This window comes from Rhinopithecus roxellana, chromosome 7 (genome assembly GCF_007565055.1).
Source record: "Rhinopithecus roxellana isolate Shanxi Qingling chromosome 7, ASM756505v1, whole genome shotgun sequence".
Taxonomy (NCBI): domain Eukaryota; kingdom Metazoa; phylum Chordata; class Mammalia; order Primates; family Cercopithecidae; genus Rhinopithecus; species Rhinopithecus roxellana.
Window position 1 is genome coordinate 31,864,117 of NC_044555.1, and position 11,477 is coordinate 31,875,593.

Here is an 11,477-nt window from a genome sequence, read left to right on the forward strand (position 1 = left end):
TCTCGCCATTTAGTTCTGTCATTAAGCCAGTGTCCTAGGACTACCTCATCATAATGTGTAAAGAAGTGAGTTTGTCTTCTTTTCCTTCTCCTCCTTTTCCTGCACCTTCTTTTTCTTCTTCTCCTCCTCCTCCTCCTTCTTCTTCTTCTTCCTTCTTCCTTCTTCTTTCTTTTTCTTTCTTCTTCCTCCTCCTCCTCCTTCTCCTTCTCTTCCTCCTCTTTGTTCTTCTTCTCCCTCTTCTTCTTCCTTCTTCTTCTCCTTCTTTTTATCATTGCCATTTGAGGCTAAGTCCCCAAAACTATATAGGTTAACATGATATACCAACTTATTTCTTAGATTTAGAACTCCTAAATCTGAATTCAGAGAGAATTTAGGTGACAGATTTATTTATATAAATTTAAGAAAAATAAAAATTACTTATGTGAGGAATTTTAGTTATATCTATTAAATTGAACACGTACATTTATTACTATTTTTTCTTCAAAGCCACCAAGCTGTCAGTAAAGAGGAACAAAGAGTTGTTTCACAAAAAGATGAAGACAATAGAGAGGAAATGACATTGAAGAAGTGCAAACCAGAAAGCAAATTAGGCAAGTGGAAACTGTCCTAACAGATCAGAGAAAGCTGATGTCTTAGACTGTAGTACAGGAAACACAAAAGCAAATGGAGTCCATCAACAGAAGCTCAGAAAGGCTAAGGAATGGTATCAGATGGAAAGTAGGTTTAATAAAAGAGGAGACTTGGTTGATTGGTTGCATAAGCAGCACTTAAATGAATTTCACATCCTCTCCCTGGTCTGTGATGAAGACCAGATATTTTACTCTGTGAAGAACTTAAACCAGAAAGACTCTGCCCTCAGGGACACCAGGCATTGTAGAAGATTGGTCACAAATGCAAAATTTGGGAGAGGGGAGAAAAATATGAACATCTGAACTTAGGCCCTCCTTAACTCACTTTCCAACTCAACTCTGAGAAATATGGCACAAAGAAACCAAGGAAAAGAAGGGAAGGGAAGGGAAGGGAAGGGAAAGGAAGGGAAGGGGAAAGGGAAAGGGAAAGGGGAAGGGGAAGGGGAAGAAGGGAAGGAGGGAAGGAAAGGAGGAAGGAAAGAAAGAAAAGAAAGAGAAGAAGGAGAAGAAGAAAAGAAAGAGACAGTGAGAAAGAAAGAAAGAAAAGAAAGAAAGAAAAGAGAGAAAGAAGAGAGAGAAGGAAAAGAAAGAGAATGATTAAGTCCAGGGACATTAAAAAAGTTTTATAGTTTTACAAGAAATGAAATACAAGCATGGCAACTACATAGCTCAATCATGTTAAATTTGTAATAATAACATAACACAGAATATTTATCTTTCCAAAGAATAAAGAGAATGAAAAAGTACCAATTGGGAGGTATATGTTTGAAAGTTGAGGTATGTAGGAGATCAGAATATGTTTCCTCAAATCATGAAGGATTGTTGAATTTAAGGAGAGATACAGGAAAGCTCTCTCCCCTCCCTTTGTTTTCCTAAAATTAATACATAGATGTACAAAGACTAAAGGTATCCTTACCCCTTCTCTACCAGGGATAACAAAGGTTAGCCACTGAAGACAGCTTGAATGCTCATTGGCTTACAGATGGTAATGGAGAAATCTACATTAACGCTCTTTAATAACTAGCCTTTATCTGTTGTTGTTGTTGTTATTATTATTATTATTATTGCCTTCCCAAAAGTTGCTGCCCCCAGAGACTCAAGGTCCTTTCCTTTATCTTGGCACGTCTCAAAAATTTACCACTTTTTGTTGAAGATACTCTATAAGCTGGAATTCAAAGCTACCTCTTTGAGAACCACTCAATCCCTGGTGTCTCCCATGTATATTTGAAGTATACATGTTAATATACTTCTGTTTGTTTTCCTCTTGTTTATTTATTTTTGAAACAGGGTCTTGCTCTGTCACCTAGGCTGGAGTGCAGTGATGTAATCTCAGCTCACTGCAACCTCTGCCTCCTGGGATCACCTGATCCTTGCACCTCAGGTTCCTGAGTAGCTGGGACTGCAGTCGCACAGCACCACACCTGGCTAATTTTTGTGTTATTTGTAGAGATGGGGTTTCACCATGTGACCCAGGCTGGTACCGAACTCCTGGGCTCAAGCAATCTGCCTGTCTCAGCCTCCCAAAGTGCTGGGATGACAGGTGTGAGCCCCTGCACCTAGTGTTTTTCTCTTGTTAATCTCTCTCTCTTTTTTTTTCTTTAAACAGGGATTCACTACAACTAAGAACCTAAGAGTTTTGAAAATAATTATTATTCTTTCTCCTACAGGTGGAAAAGGAGCGTCTAAGAGAGCTGAGTCTTTATTTTCTATAGTAAAAAGTCAAGAGATAATGTTGAAAACAGAAAAAAAAAAATCAGGAAGTAGCAAATGGGATGCTGTATACCTGAATAGAAACAGCCAAAGTATTCAAAAGTGGTTGCCTTGTAAGAGCAGTTAATAGCTTGTGAGGAATAGGAAAGGATTTGCTGTTTTCTTTATAAACTTTATAGAAATGTTTCTCTTTTAAAACTCTGTACATGTAAAAATGTTTAATGTACATGTACAATGTTTAAGATAATTTTGTGTACACCCAAATGATTTTAAATGGCCACCTATGGCCTTTTATGTGAACAGGTTGTGGAAAATATATGGCCTTTTAAGTGGTTTTTCTTTCTAGTTAATGAAGTAATCTTTGCATGTACCAAGGGTATGATACATTACTTACCCACCGGAGTGTATTGTGCCTGCTATAAAAGTCTTTATGAAAATGAGGGCAGAAAATTAGGCCTTTAAATTACAAAGACTTCAGGTGATTATGGCTAAGAAAATAAGCCCACGTATGGAGATGGTAGCAGGGAGGGCCATTTTCTATTTATAATCAATTGGAAACTGACAGTATTGTCAGTATGAGGCAGGCAACTGTGTTTGATTTACATCAAAGATATAATGGCAGAATTCCTTTTTGTCCCAAATAAATGACTCGGATAAAACAGATCAGTACCGTAGTAAATATATCAGTGAATTTCTCCTTGATCATTATGTACTTGATTACTCTGAGTTTGACTTGCATTTTACCTGAATTTCATTACTCATTTGCTGCTGATATTGAACCAAGCATTTTCAATATAGAACAAATACTTTTAATGAACTGTATTTCACAGTTTGTGTGACTTTACAGAGTCCAAGATTTTACAAATCTTAGAAAAAAAATCTATTAATATCATTCATTAGCATAAGCTATTATCTTCTTTTAATGAGTCTGTTAATTATTACTTAAATTAACTTCAGCATATTTAACATATTACCGAATTTTCATTATTAATAATCTTTTATATATGAGAAAAGTGCATTTCCTCTGTAAATTCTAAATGTGAATTTGGTGACTTGAATGAAGATTATATCTGTCATTGAGGGTATTACATTTCAAGATACCCAGTTATTCCCCAGTTTGCTGTTTCTTTTAGTACCACAAATATGAATTAAACTCTTCTTGCCCTCATAGGGCATATGGTCTGTGATATGGCTTAGCTGTGTCCCCACCCAAATCTCATCTTGAATTGTAGCTCTGATAATCCCCATTTGTCATGGGAGGGACCCAGTGGGAGGTAATTGGATCATAGGGGCAGTTACCTCCATGCTGCTGTTCTCATGATAGTGAGTGAGTTCTCACAAGATCTGAGGGTTTTATAAGGAGCTTTTCCCCCTTTTGCTCTGCACTTCTCCTTCCTGCCATCATGTGAAGAAAGACTTGTTTGCTTCCCCTTCTGCCATGATAGTTTCCTCAGGGCTCCCCAGCCATGCAGAACTGTGAGTCAATTAAACCTCTTTCCTTTATAAATTACCCAGTCTTGAGCAGTCCTTTATAGCAGCATGAGAATGAACTAATACAGTCTGACTGAAAAGAATCAGTGTGTAAGACGTATCTATATTTAGATATGACAGAAATTGTTGTGTGCTTCTTGAGATGCGGATTTAAAATACTGTGGGAGTTCAGTCACTTTCAAAGTGATATTTAAGTCAGATACTGAACAGTCTTTATTTCTTTATTTGCCATTGATTAGCGTATAGATCTTAGAGAGCAAAGCTGCCCCTCATACTCCAAAATGGGATTTCAACACTTGAAAGCTAGGGCTAGGCCAGAGAAATTGAGGCTTTGACCTGAAAAACGAGATATCTTCCATAGGATGTGGGTGAGGAGCTTATGGATAGGTCCATATGTATGGAAGAGAGGAGGCCATCAGGCAAGGGAGCATGATGTTGGGTGACAGGAGATACTGGAGCCAAGTGCTTGGGGCAGGGAGATAGCAACGGGAAGCACAAAAGACAGGCAGCTAATGGTGTCAGAAGATTTACCAAAGCAGATCTGGAACAAAAGGTGGGCTAAGATTCAAAACTGAAAAAGAGGCAGCAGGGGCCAGGAAGGAAGCCACCTCTTAATCACATAGCTGGAGTCCATGGGCAAGGCCACAGTTACTAGAATGACTGAGGAAAACATGAGTAAGCCTCAGCCTTGAGAGAGCAGTGGTCCACACTGCAGTGAAAAGACCTCAGGCTCTGGTGCAGATTGCCTTGAATTTCAATGCTAGCATGGTCACTTGGTTAACTAAATGTAAAACACATGGTGCATAGCAGTCCCTCAATAAATTAAAGTTAGAGTAGTCATTATCATTAAGATTTATATAAAAATAGAGACTCAGGCTCAGAATGAAAACAAAAGGTCAGAGAAGGACTCATCGTAAGTCTTATAGCAGAGTTTCTAAGAATTGAACTCAAATTTCTTAAATTTTTCCCCAGTGCATTACCTATGTGGTCACAGTTTCTTCAGCTGTAAAATGGAGCTCACAGAGTCTACTGCACAGGCTGATCCTGAAGATTATATTAATATATTGACATGTGTATAAACACCTTAGGGCAATGTCTGGTAAATTGCGCTTAATGAAGAACTGTTACTATTATTGTTATTAGCTCTGGTGGAACAATGAGCAGTAAAATACCATTCAAACTAAGAATAGGCCAGTCTTTCCTTCTCTTTACTTGAAAGTTAAAGTGTAAGACTTTGTGGTGGAGGGATCTCCATCCCTTCTCTATATACATTCATACAGCATACATGAGGTTAAGCCTCAAAACCTGGGATAAGCTGAGCTTACAGGTAAGGCTCAAGATGATCTCGCCCCCTGGGAAAAGGAGGCTTGTAGGAACAGAAAAAGGACAAATGGGTCACACATGCACAGACAATGTCTTGAAAAAATCCTCAGTTGGCTTCTGGACTTTTTCAGGTTTCAAGGGAAAAGTCCACCAATTAGAAATCCATTTTTATCACTACTTTTGATTTAAAATGGAGAAGTACAGTAAATGGTTTGATGAGTTAGCAACCACTCAGTGTCTTTGCCTTCCTGGCAAACTGTCTGTGGCAAACCCTGCTCTGGGTTCTCATAGAGGAATGGCACTCTTACTCATGAAAGCTAGTTTGCAAATCTACAAGTGTAATAAACTTGTTGGGTATTCTTGGGAGTGGAGCCAGGAGAATGCTATGGAAGTTGGAAACATGTGGAAAAATTCTTCCTTCCGTCTATAAAAATGTCCTAAATAGCACAGATACTCAGAAGAAAAGATTGACTTAAAAGCCCTATATGGGGAATGATAGATGATCCATGAAAATTGTGACACTTAAAATACAAATATATTCTAGGTTCTTTCAATTCAAAGGAAGCACGTAACGATGTTGATTCAAGGGACTCACTGGGTTCATTTAATTCATTTCAAACATTTCTTTACCATCTTGTGTCAGGCATTGAGCTAGAAGGTAGGCACCAAGAAATAGCAGTGTTGTTCTCAAACAGGAGACAGACAATTGTACCAGAGGTGCTATCATATAGGTATGAAGTAGATGTGATGGAACTCACAGGAGAAGCATTTAATCCAAATAGGAGTGTGGGGTGGTGAGGGAAGACCTCAATGAGGTGACACGTGGATTTTCAAAGGACAAGTAGCAAGCAGCCAGCTTAGAACTGAGCTGAGCGGGGACCTGTGAGCACATTGACATCAAGAGCAGTGTCAAGCAATCTACTGTGAGGCAGGGGCATGGCACAGTCCAAGAAGTGTTGGATCCATGTGTTTGGAGCATGGGAAGCAGTAAGTAATTACAAGGGTAGAGAGTAGGCCAAGGTGAGTTTTAAATATCAGACTGCAGAGTTTGAAAATTTTCCCAAAAATTGAAAGTAGATATGGAAAGAATTTGCATGAAGACGTGGCATTATCAGGATTGTATTTTAAAAAGACTACTCTGTCCTATGGTAGCTCATAGTTGATCAGCACTGAGGTGGTTTCTTAATTACCTGAAATCTGTAAATATCTATGATTGCAGATGTGCTAAAAATGATAAATGTTTGGTCTTGATTTTTAAAAATCTGCATCACACCTTGTCCACATGTGGTACATACCAGCCACAGTTCTCATGGGGCACATAATTGTTTACAAAAATAGGGAATGTTTTAAATGTCCTTATTTCTGATGAAGATCATATTTTATTAGAATATAAGTCAATTATGAGTTATGAATTCAGATTTTTTCATTTGAAAGCGATTTTTATTAGAAAGATGAAGAACCCATGAGGACACCAGTTCTTTTGCCTGAGGTTGGTTCTCTTAGAAAAAGACCCTGAGACAAGAATTCAAGTACAGATAGTTTATGCAAGAGGGAAATCCAATAAAACACTTATAGAGGAGTGAGATGAAGAAAAGAAGGTAACCAATAAATGGTACATTGTTGTAATGGTCAATTTTATGCATCAAGTTGACTAGTCAAGTTAACTAGGCTATAGTCCACAATTATCAAACACTAACTTAGTTGGTGCTGTGAAGGTGCTATGTAGATGTAGTTACTGTCTATGATTAGACGATTTTAAGTGAAGAAGATTATCCTAAATAATCTGTGTGGGCCTAACCCAGTCAGTTGAAGATCTTAAGAGTAAAAGAGAAATATCCCTGAAGAAGAAATTCCACCTGTGGACAGGAGCATCATCTCCTGCCTGAGAGTCCCAGCCTACCCTTTCTGATGGACTGCCCTGTGAATTTCGGCCTTGCCAAGCCCCACAATCAGGTAAACCAATTCATTGCAATAATCAGTCAATGAATCAATCTATCTGTCTTCTATCTATCTATTTGTCATCTATCCATCTATGCATCCATCCATCCATCCATCTATCCATCCATCCATCTTACTGATTTTGTACCTCTGGTGGAATCTTGACTGATACAATTATTAAGCCAGTTTCCACTGTGGACAACTGGAACTTAATCATCTGGGGTGCTCTGAGAGTCAGAACATACATACATCCTTCAGAATTATTCTGCTCTGGGGTGATGGTGTTGGGATATTTATACACCAACTCTCATCAATTATTGGTTAGAGCTGCTTTCAATGAATCTTAGTTCCCTGGCACTTCCACCCTGCCTAGCAATCAGGCAGAGAGGGCTCTGGAGGTCAAAGAGACTTCTCAGGCAAAAAGTTGAAGGTGCTGACAATAAGAAATTGGACTGCATATAGGGAAAGGGTAATTCTGAGGACATAGAGGAATTCCAGAAACATATCTGCTGTATTCATAAATGAGCAAAATTTCCAAAAAGAAAATTTGAAGTGGAAAATTATAAATAATAAAGGAAAATGCCTCCACTTCAAAATGTTAATATGCCCTCCCTGGTGCAGTGACTCATACCTATAATTTCAGCACTTTGAGAGGCCAAGATGGGTGGATCATTTGAGTCCAGGAGTTTGAGACCAGCCTGGCCAACATGGCAAAAATCCATCTCTACTGAAAATACAAAAATTAGCCAGGTGTGGTGGTGCAAACCTGTAATCCCAGCTACTCAGGAGGCTGAGGCATGAGAATTGCTTGAACCCAGGAGGCGGAGATTGCCGTGAGCCGAGATTGTGCCACTGCACTCCAGCCTGGGTGACAGAGTGAGACACTGTCTCAGTAATAAGAATAAGAATGTGCCCTCATCCATGCCCCTGGGCATTCCTGAGGTGCCCCATGACTCCCCCATTTCCTGCCACCACATACACACTCAGCTGATCACTCCTCTAAATTGTCTTAGGTGATGAACACTAGCATCTGTACATATCACCAGTGTCAACAGTGAACAAGAGAGACTGGTTTTGAGGATGTCCCATCCCTTCATACTCAAGGAATGTTGCAGTCCCTCTAAGAAAATCACCAAGTGCAATTTACATTCTATCTACTCAGAGGTGACCAATCAAAATGAAAAGTTGTGCTTTTACTATACTTTAAATTCCTCCTTGTATGGCTATCAGGAGTAGCAATTTAAGAGCATGGGCCCTGGAGCCAGAGTGCCTGTCTTCAAATCCCAGGTGGGCCACTGACTGGTATTTTGCCCTTAGCCAAATTGCTTAACACCTCTTGGTCTCAGTTTATCCATCTATAAAATGGTTGCTGTGAAGGGTAAATGAATTAATATATTCAAGTGTTTAGAAGAGTGAGTGGTTTAGAGTATATTATATAAATGTGTTAATAGAATTATTATCATTATCATCATCATTACTATCGTTACTGACTCACGGCCTCCTAACGAAAGGTGGAGCTGGCTTGAGGGGCTGTGTTGGAAACAAAATTAATGAGTAGGAATTGAGATCACCATATTAGAGCAATTAAGAAGTCATGAACACTGAAATTCTCTAATTACAGGTTGTTAGCATGGAACATACATTATGCTTTCTTGAGATTGCAAAGCATGAGTTGATGGTTAAAAAATCAAGAAAGTGACTTTTCATTTATTACTAGATTTTTTTTTCTTTGACATAATCAGCATATATCAAGCTCTGTGCCAACGATGATGATAAGGAAGGAAACCTTAAGCCCACACACAAAGCAGGTTCACAGGCACGTCCCAGTTATCAACTTTCTCACCTAAGTATGGTCTTCAAATTACTGCCAGGTACCAGAAATGACTCTATACAAAAGAGTATGAGTTCTGGAATCAGACTGCTTGTGTTCTGATTCCAGTTCCCCTCCTTAGTGTCTAAAACCTTGGGCAAATTGCCTAGCCTCCCTTTAGATGTTTCAATCTCTTTGACTGTTAAACAAAGATGTAAGCAGTACCATCCTCATGAATTCCATAAAGCAGCAGTCAGCAAATGATGGCTTGTGGGCCAAATTCAGCCTGCAACCTATTTTTGTAAAGAAAGTTTTATTGGAACATAGACACACACAATTGTTTACACTTTAGCTTTTGGAGCTGAATAGTGTGACAGACACATAACGGCTTATACAACTGAAAATAGTTTGCTGTCTGGCCCTTTACAGAAAAATTCTTCTAGCCCCTGACCTAAATGAATAAATAAGATACTGCATATAAATGTGTAGCCCAGTTTCTGGCATATCACAAGTACTCAGTGAATATTAATTATTAGCTTACTAGATTGCCAAAAATGCAAGACGCATTCACTAAGGCCTAAAACAATCAGCTAATATCCATAAACAATGTGCATCTAATTGAATTTCTGAAATGATATCTGATTTCATCTGTATCACTATACTTACTTTAGTACTTTAGTATCGCTGTACTAAATGGGTACTTTAGTACAGTATCGCTGTCCTTCATCATTTTCCTAGGATTTTATTCATTAATTCATTCACTGATTTGTTGTGTCTTAGTTGTATTCTCATATCTGGTATATCTGCTAAGTTAGTGAGCCAGTAATCCATGGGCCTGTGCCTGATTGGTGTTCATGTGGGTCTAATGACATTCAGCATCTGGGGAGACATGGGGATTTTGAGGCCAGTGTCAAGGTCTGTTGTGTGATCCTTGAATCTGTTTCTGAGGGCTGTTGAGAGAAACCTTGTTTTCACATGTGACTGTGAGACAGTGGAGCATACTCACCCCTGCTTTGCTATCCCAGGAACAAATTAGAAAATAAAATGAAAAGAATGAAAGAGGGGCACTCTTCCTTGTCAATATGGTGTATGGCTTGGCTGCAGCTCATTCTGCAGTATCACAGTCTTGGTGGCACTGGAAAATGGTGCATTGGCACCACCATCCATTCTGTTTGTCATGCACAGAGGCTAAAGGTGCAATGTGGTGGTTCAAGGAGAAAGGATGTCTCCAGCAGACACTACTATGACATCCTTGGGTGGAAAACCCTAAGAACTATTAAGAAATTCGCTTGTAACAATCCAGGGATGCCCATAACTAGCTGAGTGAAATTTTGAGGAGGGTGGAGGCCCTTGCCTTAAGCATATACATAGAAACTGGTGAAACTGGAGTTATAAATGTTATCAAGTTCATTTTCATATGCACAAGTTGATGAGACTTAGAGCAACTCCACTGCACACTCATGAGAAAAATGTGTATGGAGGGTCCACTCTGCTTTACCCATAGAAGCCTTGGTTCAAAAGGGTTTCAAGGCCCCACTAAGCCTGATAAAGCCAAAAATAGTTGTCTACTCTTTGCCCCTCTTATTTCCGAAAAAACTGGAGAAAAGTCTTTAGCTTATCTTGCCCAACCTCCTCATTTCACAGATGGAAAAACTGATACCCAGAAGAAGTGACATGCCAAGGTCCACAGTTAATTAGTGGGAGAGGCAGGACCAGTTGAATGCTTTATTCTGATTTGGGAGAGGAGCAGCACTGGATTTGGACCAGGAATCGGTCAGGTGACATCTTCTTTTGCCTTAAAGGAATAGTGACAAATAGGCCTGCTCCTAACATTTGTAGGGTTCAGGTGAAGAGTACAAATGAAAACCCACACACGGTTTACCCAAACATATAAATCTTATAAACCAAACTAACAAACTATTAATTAAAATATATTTTATACTGCTATCTTTACAAATGTTCTTCATAAAAATCTGGAAATCCTGGTTCTAATTAGAATTGTCAGACCCCTTGACCCTGTGGACTCTATCTTGTATAGTAGAGTATAGTTATGGGAGAATCTGTATGAAACTCTTTAAAAATAGAGTTCCAGGTCAGGGATCTTCCTTGCCAGGTTCTTAACAGAGTACTAGTCCCCAGTATGGCAGCAGACATTTATAATCAGGACAAGTGGGAACCACACAAAGCCATTTCCTAAAGCACATGTTAATGAGATACAGCCCAGTGTTTCCTAAATCCACTCCAGCTACTCAGTCCCCCTCCCTTTCTGAATCCAGCTGAGCAAAAATGGAAGCAGCAACTATTACAAAACATTTCGACTAATAGACACTCAGCCTGGTAGGCAGGAGGTAATCTTAGGGAACATCTACTTTGCAGGGAAGCAAAGAATTTTGAAACCATATTGGGATAAATAATATGGGGTCCTGTAGACAGAGACCAATTAAGTCGAACCTCAGGTTGATACTTCTTTAGCTGTCATCTCTACATAATAATCTCAGTTCCAAGGCTCTCAAGGCCACCTGAGCCTCTTTAGTCTCATTCAAATGTAGAAAAGAAAGAGAAAAACTTCCATTTTA